At 39.6% G+C, this 14851-nt stretch overlaps 1 non-coding gene across 1 annotated transcript; it reads left to right on the top strand.

Moving 5' to 3' along the window:
* Window positions 1–12366: 12366 nt before the first annotated feature.
* Window positions 12367–12473, top strand: LOC145561001 (small nucleolar RNA R71). The gene has a single exon (XR_014093585.1). It is a non-coding gene; the product is annotated as a small nucleolar RNA R71 (small nucleolar RNA).
* Window positions 12474–14851: the final 2378 nt, after the last annotated feature.

Here is a 14851-nt window from a genome sequence, read left to right as displayed (position 1 = left end):
TACTACTCGACTCGAATATGTCAAATCATAACTTGCATTGATAAACAACACTTTCACATTCATACAACTCTTATGCACAAAGGTCGGAAGGTCTTTAAAGCTTGTAATGTAAGGTTAGGGTAAAGGATAGGAATCATTTGGGAACAAGTGAGAGAAAAGCTATGCTTAAGGGAGCAAATCCTAGTAAAACCCGTGATCAAAATAAATAATGATCAACATCTCCTACATAACTCAACTCTAACAAAAATCCACCAAACACAACTCCAAACAATATAAACAATCCTAACTCTTACAATTTCACTCATAAGATATAATAATAAAGAATTGGAGTGAATAAACAAACTTTATTTTCCAACTTAAATTTTTCATAGAAACTCAAAATTTTTCTTCCTTTTGATCAACCTCCAACTAGAACATTTGAACATTGAACATTTTTTTTCTTTTTGCTCTTTTTTTTTCCTTTTGAAGTTCACTTATTTTTTTCACTTTTTTTTTTCTTGAACTTCTCTTTTTTTTCACAACGTCATACTTTATTTTTCTTTTCAAGAAAATATAACTTTCAAACTCATCAAAAATAAACATGATCAAAAACAAAATAACTTCTCAAAACCCACCCAAATAATGCAAATAATAATCACACTACTGTAGACACCTAAAAATGTCTCCCCAAAACCAAACCCGTTGATGAACACCTTTCACCGCCATTATTGGTCGAGTTGAGTATTTAATATTTGGAGTGCTTAAATCCATGTTCTATCCAATATATTTCATGAACCAATCCAATTTCTAGCTCATTTCCCTAAACCATAACCTATTTTCCACTTTTCGTGTCCACATCGCAAAACTGAGAGAAACTGATTTTATGGCTATACAATTTTGATCCAATTATTATTTTGTTGGATAGGCCTTTAAATAATCTTTCCAACCATATATTATAAGCCCAATTCCGAGCTATAACGAAAAAGATATGAGCAAAACACCAAACTCGGCCTAAAACCGACACCCTTCCACTAAAACGGCCATATCTTAAAATCTACATATTAATTTGACTTTATTCTAATTTGGTTGGAAATTAGACTTGATAAGATTTCCAATGATATATTATATGCCTCATTCCAAGTTACGGATCAAAAGTTATGATGGTTTTAAAAACGGGTAAAAACCTGGAATCACCGCGCACAGTGCAATTCCACCGTGTCACGGGAAATTGCACCGTCTGACGGTGGGAATCCCCGTGACACGGTGCCCTTGCTGTGATGCGGGGATATTCCGTGTCCTTTTTGCGTTCTTTGTACCTAAACAACTCCCGCGTCACGGCATTTTCCACCGTGTCACGGGAATTTACACCGTCTGACGGTGGGATTCCCCGTGACACGGAGCTGTTTCCATATAATTTCCGCGTCTCCCATACCGTGACACGGTGTACTGTACCGTGTCACGGTGGATACTGCCGTGTCACGGTACCTGTGCCATGTCACGGGACTTTCCGTGTCTTTTCCGCGTAAACCCTTAACGCGTTTTCCTTCCCGTAACCTAAATATTTCCCGTGTCACGCAAATTTGTACCGTGTCACGGGAAAGTTTCCCGTCTGACGGTGGGATTTCCCGTGTCACGGTACACTTTGCCGTGTCGCGGGATACTTTTTTAGGGTTTTTATCATTTTAGGGTTCCGTGTGCTCCATCTGCTCATTTTCCCTATAAATAGGACCCCCCTTTCTGCAGTTCGGGGCAGCAATAATCATTCTCTCTCACCTTACACCAAATATCATTCTCTTCTCCCTCTTTAACCTAATTTCTAGCCTCATTATTCTTCCATAATAATTCCCCTAAGCACTCCAAGGAGTCTATACTTAACCCGAGGTTTCGTCCTTAAACCAAGGCGTGAAAGGTACAAATAACTGAGGGTTTGGACCAAATTAACTCTACTTTTTATTTAATTTAATTTAATAATTTTCATTTGCTTTTATATTTTTATTGAAGTTACTAACAGTTTATTCATGATGTAGCAAATTAAAGGAACGCGCGGAATGTGAGTAATTAATCAATTTAATTACTCTTATTTTATTTTAATATTGCTAGTATCATGATTAGGGTTATTTTATGTTTGATTTGACTAACGCTATTATTGTTAAATTGCTTCCAATATTAATGTTTATTCTATTGTTTTTATGATCACTATATTTCATGTTTAAAGGGAATATGTAATTGAAAATCACGCCTAATAAGATAATTTGGACAACCGGTTTAGGTTCCTTTTTAATCTTGTTGTTTAATCAAGTGATCACAAATATTTTAGAATTATATGTTGCATTAATATTCAACCAATTTAGCTAAATAATAGTTTGGAGCGAATTGAATTATTGTTTGTATGCCTTTGAGATCGCAGGAATGATTTTCACTATAAGAATCGAGTATAGGCCACTACGGGCGAATGTGACTCCATGACTCACTTCGTACCATCATCCCCGATCCTCCTTTCGTGGTTCCGAACCATATGAAGTTAGTAATCTCATGGATTATGAATGGGGTGTAACCTTCACGGGTCAATCGTTGTTGCCTTCGTTGTCCCTTTATCGTGGTTGCCTTTTATGATCCGTGAACGGTTTACAAGTTCCTTAAAAACTTGTTGGCGGCTCCCTACTTTATTTGTCCCTAATCGTATTATGTCAATTCCCACTTCCTATGAGTGCCAAGCATATTCACCACATGCTCTAACGTAGGCGCACTTCGAACGACGCCTACAACTACAAACTCCCTCGCCTCACTCACTAATAGCTCCCCCAATCCAAGCTTGGGACTAGTGACCAATGGGGCAAAATAGGCTTATAATGTGGCTAATAAACAACAAAAATTCAAGGCAACAACATGGGTAGCGAGAAGTGAACAAATGTATCTACAATCATCTGAAGGCCACCTACAAGAACAAATGCCTTCGTCCTCCTCAATGTGCATAATAATGAGTTGTATAAACATTACTTATAGTTGCAAATCAATACTCAAATTCATTGACATACCAAGAACTAACACACATTCCTAACCAAATCAACTAGTCAAGCACTATATTCACAAGTAGTTGGGAAAAATTGACTCATGTTAAGGTTTCAAGGCAATCAAACATTAAATCATGATCAACTAATCCACAATATTCATCATCAATAACCAAGAATCAAAACAATTTTTCTCAAGTAAGGGGCACAGGGAAGCATGATTTACAATTCATTGGAACGTATTTTTGGATTTTTTATTTTTCAATTTTTTTGTATTTTTCATATATAAGAAAGCAATAAAATTAACCTAGAAAGAAATAAATCTAAACTAAGAAAACACACCAAAAATAAAAGAAAAGAGAGAAAGAAAGATACCAAATCCAAAATCTCCCCCAAGCCAGAATCAGACAATGTCCTCATTGGCTCGAGAACTAGCCCAGCATAGCTAGTCCTAATCATCCTCATCCATGGAGCCGAACCCTGCACCTCCACTGCCACCTGCACCACCTGCACTAGAAGAGCTACCACCAAAATAATCATCATGAAAACTCCCCCCCGCCGGTCCCCCGAAAGGAATGTCCTGGTCGTAACCATGGAAGGCAGAATAGTCAGTATAAATGCCATGGGCAGTGGGATCCCTATCGTATCCCTGGGGTGGAGGCTGAAACCAGTCAGGGTAGATAACATCGTCGGGAATGTTCCCCCGACGAGCATAGTCATCGTACATAGGGTAGAGAGCTCTACCCTGGTTCCTCTCAAGGTACCCTAACCTCTGGTCAATGGAGCCTACCATCCTCCTAAGGTTAGTGTGAAAATGCTCGATACGTCCCAAAGCCTGACCTATACTCTGAAAGTCCCAAACAGGGTCAGAGTCAACATGGAGGACGGAGTAAGACATGCGAGGTGCAGAAAATGCTACCTCGAGCTCAAGCTGGGGTGGTGGAACTGGTGGTGCTTGCCCCCTAGCGTTGGTAACTAAAAGGTCGTATGTGTAGGACACTTGCCTGGGGGGAAAGGCGGTCAAGTCAGGACTAGGTAGGGAAAAGATGGGCAAAGGCTGCTCGGTCCCAGCCCTAATACACCAGTGGGGTGTCTGCTCACTATCCAGTCGTACCCACCCCAACTCCTCAAAATACCTAGAAGTCATATAAGTATCTGGTCCACAATTGGTCAGTTGGTGGGGTCCACTCTCAACAAAACCGGCTTTTTTCACTACTATCCTAGTGATAAGGCCTCCTATACAAATAGGGGTGCGAGACTGGGTACTGGCTGTGGCATGTCTGCTCAGATGGTGGATGACGTACCTACCTATGTTCAGTTTCCCAAACCCATACACATAGTGTCCTATAACAGCTAGTTCGTTGGTTTGGGCGTAATGGGGATTGTTCCTACCTAGAAAACACAAACCCGCAACTTTGCCAGATTTTTGGGATATGGTGATGTATAGGTTTGGTACTAGCATGTTGGGGGTCGGGGGAAGGCAAACCAGTCAGAGCATGATAAATATCACCCATTTTGTAATCAGCATGCCATTGGAATGGTACTTCAAAATTCAATTCAAACAATTTACAAAATTCCACATATGTTAAACTAATATTCCTATTGTTCAATCTAAAATACAAATTCGGCCCATTTCTACTATTTACAACTTTCAAAGAAGACAAGAATTCACAAGTTAATTCACGGTATGTAGTAAACATGGGCACGGGCCGTGCCGGCACGCGGGCGGCACGGGCCCGGCACGACTCCGGCACGGCACGGTCGCCGACACGGCACGGCACGGCGGCCCACCTGTGGGCCGTGGGCCGTGCCGTGAACAAAATTGTGGGATTTGGCACGGGCACGGCACGGGCCCGGCACGACTCCGGCACGGCACGGTCGCCGACACGGCACGGCACGGCGGCCCACCTGTGGGCCGTGGGCCGTGCCGTGAACAAAATTGTGGGATTTGGCACGGGCACGGCACGTGGCACGCCGGGCGGCACGGTGGCCGACACGTGGGCCGGCACGCTGGCACGACCCGGCGGCACGGCACGTGGCACGGCCGGGCACGGCCCGGCACGGCACGAGCCCGCAAGGCACGGCCCGGCACGGCCCGGCACGGCCCGGCACGGCACGGCCCGTGCCATACCGTTGGAAAACTAGCCGTTTATGGCCGTTTTCCAACAGCTATAAACGGCTAGTTTTCCACCCCTTTTCCCACGTAAATTCCCTATAAATACCTCATATTTTCCTCCAAAATTTTCACAATTCATCAACTCATCTCTTCTCTCTTATTCTCTAATATTCTTACTCCCAAATTCTCAATTCTCAAATTCCTACAAATCCTAAAATCTTGCTCTCTTTTGTGAAAAAAAAAAAAATTCCTACTCTCTTATAAATTTTACATTTTTACTATTATTACCTTTATTAGTCTACTACCAAAAAAAAAAAAAATTGTTATATTTACATTCGGGAAATTATAAATTCGGGAAATTATAAATTCGGGAAATTATAAGTTCGGGAAATTATAAATTTGGGAAAGCATTGAAGCGTCATTGTAAGATCTAACTCAACTTTATTTTAATTTGTTATTGTTAGTTGTTAATCTTGTTATTATTATTATTATTATTATTATTATTATTATTATTATTATTATTATTATTATTATTATTATTGTATTCTTGGAAGTTGGAACTACTTAATTATATAAAAACTACTTTCTATTTTAATTGTGGGTTATTTGGATTGTTGAAATCTGTCTAAGGCGGGACTTGGGCTCTGGACAACGTCGCTCCTAACCTCTCCTACCTGGGATCTCATTGATCCAAGTAATCTACTATTATTATAATTATTTTTAAAAATTTAATTTATATAAAAACTACTTACTAATTCTTATTGTTATTGATATTATTATTGTTGTGAATTGTTATTATTATTGTTGTGAATTGTTATTATTATTGTTATTGTTACTTTGTTATTGTTATTGTTATTTGTATTATTATTATTATTGTTATTGTTACTTTTATTGTTATTATTATTGTTATTGTTATTTGTATTATTATTATTATTGTTATTGTTACTTTTATTGTTATTATTATTAATTAATCATGGCATCAAACCCGAACGCTTCCTCCTCCTCTAGAAAAGCCAAGTCAAAACGTATGGAATCACCAAATCCAAACACTTCAATGCCTATGCCCCCCCCTAACATGCCCTTTCCCTCCCCTAACATGCCCTTTCCAAACACTTCCACCCCTTTCTTTCATCCCCAAATCACGGGAGGGCAAGAACAAATGGATGATATGGCTCCTTGGACCCAATTTCAACAAAGCCAATTTCAACAACATGAATTTCCTTTTCCTCTTCCTTCCCAAGGTAGCCAAACACAAGCCTGCGGGTCGAGTGAACCATCCACCCAAATGCCCAACACCCAAAATCCTAACATATTAGAGTGGTGTACCGAAGAGGATTTTGCTCAAACCAAAAGAAAGAGTGAAGTTTGGTCACATTATCAATTAAGTAAAAATGGACAAAAGGCCAAGTGTCGGACTTGTGGTAAAATTTTCTCGGCCGATACCAAGGGAGGGACGGGACACCTTAATAGACATACAAAAAAATGTGGTGGACCATCTAGTGATCCAACCCAACCCAAAATTTCTCAATTCCATCCACAAGGCTTCATTTACAATTACGAGAGAGATAGGGATGAACTTGGGAGAATGATTGTACATGCAGAACAACCTTTTCTTTTCGCCGAAAATGATGCCTTCAACAACTATGTTAACCGAGCACTACAACCAAAACACAAAAAAATCTCCCGAAAAACCGTTCGATCTGCTGCCATGAAGAGTTATCTAGAGTACAAATTGAAATTAGTAAATGAATTAGCTAATCTTCCTAGTAGAGTTTCTTTAACCGCCGATGCATGGGATGGTGGTTACGGACTCCACTATTTATGTGTTACTTGTCATTGGTTAGATAATGAGTGGATGTTACAAAAACGCATCATTCATTTCAAAATGCTTGAATACCCTCATACCGGTCTTAACATTTCACATCATTTAATGGAAGCCATTGATGCATATAGTCTTAGGGATAAAATCATGTCAATGACTTTCGATAATGCAACTTCTATGACATATAGTGCGAATTTGGTCAAAAACCAATTGACCGATGTTATATTAGATGGAAATGCACTTCATGTTAGATGCATTTGTCATGTTCTTAACTTGTGTGTGAAGGATGGAACACAAGCAATTGGTCCATTTTATCACAAAATAAGGAATGCTATTATGTCTATTAATAGCTCTAACATGAGATATCAAGAATGGAAAGGTTTTTGCAGGCAACAACGGATAAAAACCATAAAAATAGCACCGGATTGTCCAACTAGGTGGAACTCCACCTATGAAATGTTGAGTCGGGCAATCGAGTACAAGGTTCATTTAACACTTTTTTATAATATGAAATTTCCACAAAATGCTTTACTAGAAGATGATTGGGTTAATTGTGAAAAATATATGCAGTTTTTACAATTACTATATGGTATGACACATTGTTTTTCTTCTGTATATAATCCTTGTTCTCATTCTTTTCTTAGTAATGCATGTTTACTTGCACAACTTTTTGCGGAACACCGATCTCAACATGTTTATCGTGGATATCTTCCATCCATGGAGGAAAAATGGCGTAAATATTACACCGATATTCCTATGATTTATATTTTTGCTTCTATTTTAGATCCTAGGCAAAAATATGATGGCACCTTTTTATTAATTGATATTTATTATAGTAACATGAATTTTGAAGATGATGTTGAAGCTTTTAAAACTAAGGTGACAAATGATTTTTTTTCTTTATACTCCACCTATGAAAGTAAATATGGAACCGTGTCTTGATTTGCCCCTTCTCAAACATCCAAAAATGTAAGTAAACGGGCCAAAAGTTTATTTGCACAAGCTGCTAACATGATGTCCAAGTTTTCAGGTACGGAATCATCATCAAGTAAGAGAACATAAAGCGATGTTTCGGAGTTGCAAATGTACTTAAGTTACGACTTCATGAAAGGCATGGACGATGAAGAGAAGTTTGGCCTCGACATCCTCGATTGGTTGAAATCACAAACCGTGAAACATCCAATTTTGTCGGCAATGGCTCGTGATATTTTTGCAATCCAAGTCTCCTCCGTTGCCTCCGAAAGAGCTTTTAGTGCGTCGGGACGAGTTTTAGACGATAGAAGAACAAGACTAAAACCCGAAACACTTGAAATGTGTGTTTGCTTCAAGGATTGGTTGGATGCCGAAACTCGTTCTCAAGATCGTACTTATGCACAAAACGACGACGATGAAGGAACGTCGACTTCTTTTAGTTCTCATACTTCTCAATAAACTCAATTGGCGGATGAACTTGAACCTCTAGAAGACGAAGACGAAGACGAAGATGAAGACGAAGGCGAAGACGAAGACGACCAATAATAATTACATGATTACATATTTACATTATACACTATTGTATTCTTTTTGTATTATCGAACTTCGTATTCCGTATAATAAATGAAGTTATTCAATATTCATACACTATTGTACGATTTTTAATTATCATTACTTATTTTGTATTATTGAATTATCGTACATTCGTACCGCGGTACCGGCTACCGTCATATAATAAAATAAGTTATTCTTCAATTTTTTGTGTTTTCGGATTATCGCACTCGTATTTTTTTTTTATTATATGCATTGTTGTTTTTTGCTAAATTAATAAAATTGTTTTTATTTGTTTAAATAAACTTAAACATAATTATTAATTAGATAAATAATTTATATAACCTAAATTAAAATAAAGTTGTTCAAAAAATGAAAACAAAATATATTAACATTAACATTTAACATAAACATAAATTAATCACATATATTAAGTTGTACTAAAAAAAATATATATCGTTTAATTCGTTTTTTTTTTTTCATTTATTAAAAAATAAATAAATAAAATAAAATAAAATAAATAAGCTGGCACGGTTTGGCCCGCGGCCCGGCACGGCACGGCCCGCAAGGCACGTGGGCCGTGCCGTGCCGTGGGCTGGGGTGTGCCAAATTCAGGCACGGCACGGCCCGCCGCGGATCCGGCACGGCACGGCACGGCACGGCCCCCACCCCGGCACGGCCCGCGGCGGCACGGGCACGGCCCATGCCCATGTTTAGTATGTAGGATAATGCATATCAACGAATTTTCTCATTCCTATGTCATTCAAAAATCGTTTAACAAAATCATACAAACCATAAGTTTCTAAAGTAGGGCGGTGTAACCACCGTGAAGGAATTACCTCGCGCCCGGCAAGGTGTTCTAGCCGTTCGTTTTGTTCCTGGCTAGCAATACGAATCGTTGGCCAGTAGGGGAGTTGTAAATCCGGGTCGTACTCCTCCCTCGAGCTAGAACTCCTTCCGAAAATCGATCGAGCCCTCTTTGAAGCCATAATGTGAAATGGGTACGAAAAATAATTTGAATGGAATTTGAAAATTTATATATATGATTGTAGAGGATGAAGAGAGGATTAAGAATATGTAAAAATAATTGGATTTGGATGAAGAATGAAGGAGGAAACTTAGAGAGAAGGTAGAGAAAATTAGAGTTTTAGAGAGAGAAAGTTATGGAGGAAAAGAGAAATGAAGAAAGAAAGAAGGGAGAAGAAGAAGAAGAAAACCCGAAAGAGAGTCGCGCCCGGTCAGGTGGACCCTCGCCCGGTCGGGCGATCTGGGCTTTTTATGGTGTATCTTCTCGCGCCCGGTCGGGCGCCATACCGCCCGATCGGGCGATCTGGGCCTATAAAACCCTTTATTCTCGCGCCCGGTCGGGCGCCCTTCGCTCGGTCGGGCGATCCAGTGCCCAAAAAATTATTCTTCTCTCGCGCCCAGTCGAGCGCCTTCCGCCCGATCGGGCGGTAAAAATGTCCGTATATGTCAAGTTTCGCGCCCGGTCGGGCGAAAATTAAGCTTTTTAACACTTACTCTCGCGCTCGGTCGGGCAAGCTTCGCCTGATCGGGCCCGAGGCTAATTGACGATTTTTCTATTTTCTTCTTTTCTTAAATATTTGGCTAACTCTTTTCCTTCAAACCTGTACAAAAACTCATAAAAATCATTAAATTCCCTCATCTCTCCTCTCATAAGAAAAAGAAAGAAAAACTAGTCTAAAAAGCATTAAACTACGGGTTGTCTCCCGCAAAGCGCTAGTTTATCTAGGTCCCGCACGACCTTCTTACCAAGTACAAGAACTAAGGACCTTGACCTAACTCTTGGTCGGGTGGTTTCTCACCCGGTCGAGCGATGTTTAGGCCACGGCGCGGCTTCCTGACGTAACCTGTGGGGCGACAGTTCACTTTATCTAGTGGATCCTCCTCGACTTGGATTGGGGGCTCTTCAATGCTACGCACTAAAGAACCATCTTTGATCGAGGGTTGCTTCACATTGTCATTGCATTTAGTACTTGCAACTCGATCAGGCGGAACACTCACCGTAGGCTCAATTTCCACAACTTGCTTGATTGATTCCACCTTTTCGTCCTCAAAACCAAGACTGACAGTGTAGAGGGCTCTTTCTATCGCATCAACTTCCTTCTGCCATTTTTCTATCTCATCTGAAAGGATGCAACACAAGATACCGCCTCCAAGGGATCTTTTACAAGGGTTTGGGGCTTGTTAGAATAATTATGAACCACATTAACACTAAAGCACTTCTCCTCTGTCATGGGGATTTTAGGGGTATTATTAAGATTAAAAATAATTTTATCGTCCCCTACTGATAGTGTTAATTTGCCACTTCTCACGTCTATTATTGCTCCTGCAGTGTTGAGGAATGGTCTACCCAAAATAATTGGGGTTTGCATATCCTCAGCCATATCGAGAACAACAAAATCAACAGGTATATAAAATTTACCTACTCTAGCAGAAAAACATCCTCTAAACACCTAAGGGGTATTTGAAAGAACGATCGGCCATTTGTAGAGTAATATTAGTAGCTTTTAATTTACCCATATTTAACTTGGAACCCACAGATGATGGCATAACACTAACGCTAGCACCCAAATCACACAATGCATTATCAATCATTAGATTGCCAATATGACAAGGGATAGAAAAACTACCCGGATCTTTTAATTTAGGTGGAGATTTATTTTAAAGTACGGCACTACACTCTGCAGTGAAAGTTACTGTCTCTACCTCACTAATAGACCTTTTTCTTGCCAATATTTCCTTCATAAATTTTGCATACGCAGGAATTTGTGTGATTAATTCAGTGAAGGGAACAGTTACCTTCAAATCTTTTACCATCTCCAGAAACTTACCAAACTGCTTATCCAAATTTGTTTACAAGTGATGATTGGGGAATGGAAGTTTGATAACTGGCTTTGGAGCATTACTGCTCTTATTTGGAGTGGCCACCTTCCTTGGAGTTGTACCCTGCAATGTAGAATTAGATATATTAGTACTACTCTTTAGCCCTACGGGGCTATTAGCTACATTGTCTGGTTTAACGAATCAAGATTAGCATTATTTAATAAAACAGGTTCATCATCACTAGGCATAGGGGGCCCTTCATAGTTTGAACCGCTCCTTAGAGTAATTGCATAGGCTTGATCCGTAGGCCGGGTCGGCTTTGCTGGCAGAGCTCCCTGTTGGCGGGCTTGTAGAGTAGCGAAAAGTTGCGTAATTTGATTATCTATAATTTTATTGTGTGCTAGAATTGAAACAATTTGTGCATCTCTACTCTCCATGTGCTTCTCATATTAACCAGCATCGCTCTAATTTCTACCAAAGCAGGGTCGGAAGATGAGGAGGGTTGTAGTGGTTGGTTCTTCTGGCCAGCATTGGGGTGGTAATATTTCTGCTATTGTTGTTGTGGCGCCTGTGGCTCTTGTGGTGGTGGATTTTGAACGTTAGTACTCCGGTAGGAGAGGTACAGATGATTCCGGTACCCAGGATTGTAGGTGTTGGAGTATGGGTTATGCTGCCTATAAGCTTGAAAGGCATTAACTTGCTCCACGAAACTCCTGCAATCTTGCTCCCAATGACCTAAAATTCCACAATTTTCACAGAAAGCCTCGTTAGCATTATTATTAATTGCAGAAACATTAGCTATATTAGCAATGCTAAGATTATCTAATTTCTGGCAGATAGAGGTTAATTGAGCTTGCAAAAAGGATACAGAATCGACACTATGCTTCCCCTTGTTAGCAAAGCCTCTAGGATTCCCATATTGGGAATTATGTATCTCCATATCTTCGATAACTTGGCCTGCATCATCAACATTAAGATTCATAAACCTCCCACTAGCTGCAGAATCTAAGATTATTCTAGATGAATTTCCAATGCCATTGTAAAAGGCTTGGATTAACTGCCATTATGTCAAATTATGGTGGGGGCATTCTCTTTGTAGGTCCTTGAACCTCTCCCAAGCCTCATATAAAGTTTCATCGGCTTCTTGGGCAAAGTTATGAATTGCACTCCGTAGTACGGATGTTCTCTCTGCAGGATAATACTTGTTATAAAAATTCAAAACAAGAGTTTCCCAGTCAGTTATACCAAGTGCAGTTCTATTTAATCCATTACACCATAATTTGGCTTTTCCAGTCAAAGAAAAAGGAAAGATAATCTCCCTGATTTGGTCTTGTGTGACCCCGGCTTGCTTGATGGTATTACATTACTGACAATAGTCTGCAATATGAAGATTTAGGTCTTCACCCTTAGCTCCACTAAATTGCTTCCTTTCTATCATCGTTATAAATTGGGGTTTACTCTCAAACTGTACCCCATCAAGAGCTGGAGTGGGAGTAAGGTGTGGAAAATCTGTAATCTTTGGTTGTGAGTAATCACTAAGCTTCTTTGGAGTCGTCATCTCTGATTCTGGATCTGATGATACCTCTTAATCGCTAGAACCAGTTGGAGGATCTCGGTGATTATTATTATCATCAGAATCCGCCAAAAATTGCTTGTAGAAATTCTTCTATCTATGGAAGGATCGTTCGATCTCAGGATCGAATGGGATGTACCCTGATCTGGAACACCTGGGCATAAACAAAAAAACTAAAAGAAAATATGAGACCTGCCTCAAAGGACTAACGTTCTCTGAGACAAAAAGAAATAACCTAGACTACAAAAATAATCAGAAATAAAAATAGAATCGTTTCCTCGGCAACAGCGCCAAAATTTTGACAGGCTATAGTCGTATCACCTAATCAAAAGTAATTCCTAAATCCTCTAACTAATGTAGATAGGGAAGTAGGGTCGAATCCACAGAGAAACGAATCTTTCTATTCCTAATTAAAATAATCTAGATTATAAAGTATCCAAAATATTATAATCAAAGGAATCTAAACTACGAAGATTAAGAATAAGGAGAAAAAAATATATAAAAGGTCCAGGGCATAGGTTCACCAATAAATAATATTCCAGGGTAAAACATAATAATCAATCATCAATGCATACATTAATCAGATCATAAAGGGCTTTCGCTACGTATTACAATCACACAATTAATCTACCGGTATTAAATCTCATCTCTCAAATCTCGACTTAACCATTTATAAATTAACCTGACTATTGAAACTAGACCTAAACATTAATTCTCATCTTTCGAATCTCGAATCAATATTGTCAAACTCATGCATAAAAGATCTGTGCAAATCTAGTCACAGAGCATTAAATCAATCAATAGGAAATTAATCTAGCATTGATAATCAACAACAATAAATTACCCCTTCATATTATTTATGGATCCCCACAAACCTAAAAATACAACTACTCACACATAATAAAAACTAAAATAATCAAAGCAATAAAACAAGACATGATCAAAGGAATAAAATAAATAACTAAGATTAAAAGAAGAGAAATCGTTACCAAAGAAATCTGGAATTAAGAATAAAGTTAAGAACAAAGTATAAGAGAGAGAAACTAATCTAAAAGCTAAGTAGAGAGAGAAAATCTAAGAAAGAATTAAGAAAAAGTAAAAAGTGGATCCTGAACTCGCTTTACGGAAATGTATTTATACTAAGCAAGAATCCTCAACTAAAACAAACTTAAACGTCGAATAATTAACTCCTAACAATAACACGCGCCCGATCGGGCGAGGCACCACCCGATCGGGCACGCCTTTTTCCTCTCAAGTATGAATCTCGCGCCCGGCCGGGCGCGAGTTTGGGCGCCAGCCTTTGCTTCCCTCGCCCAGCCGGCGCGCCTCCGGGCGCCAGCCTTTTTGGCCGGGCGGCACTCTAGGGCCATAATTTGGACTACGATTGGGCTCCAATTCTTCGGGCCAATCTGGCTTTCCTCTTCGGGTCTTGAATGCTTGGTCCAAATACCCCGGTATCACCTATACCGATCCCTTAATCACCGGTTCGATGGCTCTAACCGGCCTTGGGCTATAGAAACGGGTCGTGCTTCTCCAATGCTCGTAGTTGCTCCATAATAGCTCGGGAAAATGATCCAAAAGTGCAACTCCCTGCAAAAGTCAACCAAATCTACGAAAACACTAGAAAACACCAATTAGTAATAAAAGTGGCTCTAAAGAGCCAAAAACACTACTAATTATGACTAAGGGACGGGGGTAAAACACTATATAAATCAGACATATCAAGGAACCAACATAATGGTTTATAAGCAGCAAAGGCACCGACGTAATGGTTCACAAGCAGCAAAATGCACCGACGTACTAGCACCGCGGAAATTTCAGCAAATTTCACAGCAACAAAATTCAAGTAAGCTTTAAGGATCAACAAGCGTTGGTCTTCGGTAATTTTCTTCGGCATATTATCGCAAAACTGAAGATGGATGCACGTGGAGTTATCTTCGACGATGTTCCCTAGCTTGCGGAGGGTTGTCACAAACAAATGA

The sequence above is a fragment of the Chenopodium album genome, chromosome 9, assembly GCF_948465745.1.
Source record: "Chenopodium album chromosome 9, dcCheAlbu1.1, whole genome shotgun sequence".
NCBI lineage: Eukaryota > Viridiplantae > Streptophyta > Magnoliopsida > Caryophyllales > Amaranthaceae > Chenopodium > Chenopodium album.
The sequence above is the reverse complement of the archived record's forward strand: the minus strand, read 5'-3'. Positions and strand labels throughout refer to the sequence as shown.